The 4658-nt window shown below is 41.1% G+C and overlaps 1 long non-coding RNA gene across 1 annotated transcript; it reads left to right on the plus strand.

Annotated features, from left to right (window-relative positions):
• The first annotated feature begins 617 nt into the window (after positions 1–617).
• Positions 618–3290, plus strand: LOC139063565 (uncharacterized). The gene is made up of 6 exons (XR_011516936.1): positions 618–1241; positions 1770–1862; positions 1999–2162; positions 2235–2292; positions 2367–2436; positions 2596–3290. It is a non-coding gene; the product is annotated as an uncharacterized lncRNA (long non-coding RNA).
• Positions 3291–4658: the final 1368 nt, after the last annotated feature.

Genomic DNA, 4658 nt, shown 5'->3' on the forward strand with positions numbered 1-4658 from the left:
GTTGTGTATGCAATTATTTTGCTCCTGAATGGGGCTTTTTTCTGAGAAGAGGCTTGATTCCCCTAAAAATCTCTCCTAGAATTTCCACATAAAAAATGAGAAATAAAATAATTTTTTTTATAATGTTAAAAGAAAAAACTACTGTTGAAATTTCAGGGCAATAGCAGAAACGTAACATTGTGTTTGTTTGGAGGTGTTGTGTTAAAAAACTGTCCCCCTGCCTTAAAAGACACAAGGATTAGGAGACAATGTTGTGACATCACCACCACTTGTGTCAGCAGAGTGTTACTACCACGTGTTGGGGTTGTTCTTATACAGATGTTTGAATATCTTAAAGGGACTTTACGGACTTTTGAATTTTTATGCTCGCGATCGCCCCCTCAGGCCAAAGGTGTAACGGCAGCTTCAATAGTAGGCTCGTGCACGAGGCGCGCATGCTGTACGTGCACACTCCTTAAAGAGCAAGTAACGTCTAAATTAACTTTTTTTGCTGATGAACTGTATAAATGAGTGTCTAATAGTGTTTTAAATGTGTGTATTCATTATTTTAGCATTTTGGTGCATTTTCTTTAAAAATTAAAAATTCTGCCTAAATACACATTATAGCACCACCTTCAGCTTAAAACATAGAATTTGACTCATTTTGAATAAATTTTAGCCAATGGCTAAAGAGTAAGATACTACGTAAACCAGTAGAGTACTACGTAGCAGCTCTGTGTCAACGTTATAAAAGCATCGGGAGTCTCGGCCACGCCTTGTGGCGAGTTGGGAGTTGGATTTGCATGCCATTGTAGGAGGTTAGCCGTAGTTCAGCATTAGCATATAGCATTAGCATATCCTAGTCTTTAGCATAGCTTTTAGTGTTATACATACTTATTTAGTGTTAGCTTGGCTGTTGGATATTGTAGTTTAGTTAATGTTTGGCTGTTAGTGTAATTAGGAAAGTAGTTCGGGTTTAGTGCTCCATATCGTGTTAGTATGGTGAGATGGTGTAGTGTAGTATGGTTGTGGAGCTCTGTCGGGTTGCACTCCTTTCCACTGGACTTAGAAATTAGGCGCCAGTGGTTGCGTGTCTGGAAAAGATTCAGCTCCCACCTGGTGCTGTAGTTTGCAACCAGCATTTTACCCGCGATTCTGCACGTCTCCGTTCCAAGAGGGAGGCTGTGCCCACCGTGGCTCTTCCGAGATTTAGATACAGCCCACCGACTCTGCTCCCCCACCATGACGGGCTCCAGTCTGAGGTGAGTAAGCTAAATAAACGTTTTAACATCTTCTAAAGACAATTTCCTTCCTAAATGCAAAGTTTGAGAGACGTGGTTCACTCCATTTAGCTAATATCAGCCTGCACTGCCTTCGGGCTGATTTGTCAAGTTCACAAAATGTGGAACGGGATGTAAGGTTAGAATCAGCGGCGAATCGGAACATATCTCGAAGCCCTGGCCGACAAAACGGTCCACATGACTGTCAGGCTCAGAGAAAATTCGGGTTGTTTTTGTGTCAGTCGGTAATTCTGCAACAGTGACTCTAACTAATGCAGCACTAGTTGACAGACATCATTACAGCGTGAAATCCAGCTTGTAACCCGGTTCCGTGAGGAATTCTGTTCAGGAGGTCGCATTTCAGGATCTCCACATCATGTGTGACTGACTTTTACGTTATAATAACATCACACACTAGGAATGTTATAAAGTGCCTATATGGGACAGTTTCTTTTGTATTTTATCTGACTTTATAAACATCAATCAATGTGCTTCTATTTTTTTTTTCAGGCTAAATCTACCCAAGACACTGGCTGTCAGACTGATTTAGTAATCTGCAAGAATGCACTTGTCCAGGCTGACATGGTATTACCCGTAGCAAAGGTGAATTATTTTTAATAATCTTCTATGTAAACATTTTATTACCTTCTAGTTTTAATTTGTTTTACAGATTATTGTTACAAGTGCTTTTATGCTCTTTTAAACGTTTATAAATGTGCTGCTTCTTTGTTTTTTATAGAGCTCACAGCCTCAGTGTCTTGTGACACAGGGACCATGACAGAAATTCATCTTCCAGAAGGTCCCAGAGCATCCACACCTCCTGAAAAGACCAAGATGTGAGGTGTCTGCTGTTGATTCCAGCTTCCACGTCAGTGACAGTGCAAGCTCAGTGAACTGTTCAAGGTAAAAAAATTAAAACATTTCTGAATTTTTAAGATATTAACAATTAAATAAGTATGTGATTACATCATGAAGGAGGCTACTGATTCTGGCCCTGTGACACTTGGTGGTGATGTGTGAGCTGATTCACCTGGTAAATAACTTTTAAATTAAATATTTTGTTTTTGCTATCAAAAGTAAATTAACTAATAACCTGCATTATTGCAGGACACTCAGCAAAATATGGACTCTACACCATGAGGCAGGCACACGTTAATACTCTATAAGAGCACATAAGGTGAGCAACACCACATATTATTTTTATTACTGTACACTGTCCTGGATTTGTTTTCTTTCTGCATCTCATCATTAGCCTGGCTGATCACCTGATAACTCCTGTCATCTGGTTATGACAGCATGAGGATGTCCTCACACACCTGTCATCTGGTTATGACAGCATGAGGATGTCCTCACACACCTGTAACCTATCAGCTCATCTGGCAGAATAGAGAGAGAAGAGACAACACCACATCTCCTGTTCCTGGAAAGCCTTCAGCCATCCTTCGATGACTGAGAACCTCCATCAGCTCTGTCTCCTGTCTGCCCACTATTATTATAATAAATATTGTGTTTGACAAGTTTTTTGTGCTGCCAAATATCTCATTTTGATTCCAGTTTTGATATTTTAATGGATATTTATAAATTACATTAATTGAATTATCACATTGTCGCATGTTTATCTAGCTCTATTGTGATGAACTAAACTAGCACCTCACTGGTAAAAGCTCGTTTTAATTTCAAGCATGTTTAAGTATTTATGGACATGAACAAAAACAGGAAATATATAAATTGAGATTTATTTAATTAATATAACAAATAAGGGGGAAAGAGTCATTGAAAGGCACATTCTTCTGGAAGCTCCTGATCCTGACGACACCAGCAGAGGAGACCAGCTGCAGACACCAGAGGACCACCTGCAACCAAGAGCAGCTAGTATCAGTAAATAAATAATGAAATCAGGGCAGGTTTAGTGGGCTGAACACATTACAGAATAATTTTCTCATGGGATATTTTCATAACTTTATGCAGCAGACTGTAGCTTGAGCCCAGATCTCCTGGAGACCTGCTATCCAGCACGTTTCAGTGGATTTTCCTGCTTTAACAGGTTAGATAAGCAGCTCAGCTGTTTGTTGCTGATTAAAACCAGGTGTGTTGATGCAGATAAATCTCTAAAACATGCTGAATACTAGCTCTCGGGCCGTGGAGACAAACCCTGCAGCTAATCCAATGCTATGGCTAACGGCTACTTACATTCAGAGATGGTTCTGTTGGGTCGGTTCCGGTAATTTCAGGCAACTCACAAGCTCAAAACAATAAGGCTCAGGTCCGCTTGTCTCCTCCAATTAGACTTGGTCCCTTTCTTCTCGAGTGTCTGGGTAAGGAGGGGGAGAAACGTCCTCCACTTCTAATGACTGCTCAGAGTGAAGGGAGCTAGCTTCGTCTAGTTAGCCATCGTCTTCGTCACTGCCGCGGCTCCGCCCTCTCGGTCCTCCAGGCAACGCCTACCAATGTTGCAGTTTTTAAAATTGATACGTGGGTGGGGTAAGACTCTGAGGCACACTTGACATGCACTTTAACAAAAATAACAGCTGAGACAGTCCCGTGTGCAGTGGCGGAGCTTGATATGTGCAACATGTGCGGCCGAACAGGGCGGCAGTCTGGAGGGGGCGGCATTTAATTTCTTTTTTTTTTTTTTTTTTTTTCTTCCATCAACCGATACATCAACAAAACATAGAAATCACATGTTCTTCATAATAATAATAGTGATGAGTGATGATAATAATAATATTTCTGTAATAAAAGCACAACAAAGTCATTGTTTGCGTTTATATTGGGATTTTATTGCGCCCCCTTGTGTCCGCCGCGCCTCTGTAGTGCGCTCTATAGCGCCCTTCATCAGGTGGGGGGCGGAGGGATCTCGGAGAGTGATGATGGAGGGATACAGGTACCGTTTCACATATCACCGCTCACAAACATAATGGAGAAGAAGCAGTCGAAGCCATCTGGTGCCCAAATTCGGAAAAAAAGAAAAGAAGAGGAGGAGAAACGAGGAAAAGATGAAGGTACGAATCTCTTTATTATTTAGTTGGTATTTTTCCCGCCTGTCCCCCAACTTATTGATTAACTAACCTCTCTAATCTAAACGTTTTGCATGGTGCTATGATGATCCCTTCAAATGTCTTTTGCTAGCTTCTTACGTTGCATGTATTTAGAACTGTCGCGTGCACGTCCTATTTACCGGTTCCGTTAGAACTTATGAGACGGTGCATCCATCAGGGTTCTAGGGGATGTCGGCGAGTTTTATCGTATCAGATCCGGGTTTGGACCACCTAATTAGAATCGTGTCTTTTATTTTAAAGGTGAAATGACTTGCACGAATAGTAATCCCCAGAGTAGGCCACTTCTTTTAAACTTGTTACCTTTTGGTTAAGATACTAGAGAGAAGTCTGGAGGCAAGCC

Source organism: Nothobranchius furzeri, chromosome 2, assembly GCF_043380555.1.
Source record: "Nothobranchius furzeri strain GRZ-AD chromosome 2, NfurGRZ-RIMD1, whole genome shotgun sequence".
Lineage (NCBI taxonomy): Eukaryota > Metazoa > Chordata > Actinopteri > Cyprinodontiformes > Nothobranchiidae > Nothobranchius > Nothobranchius furzeri.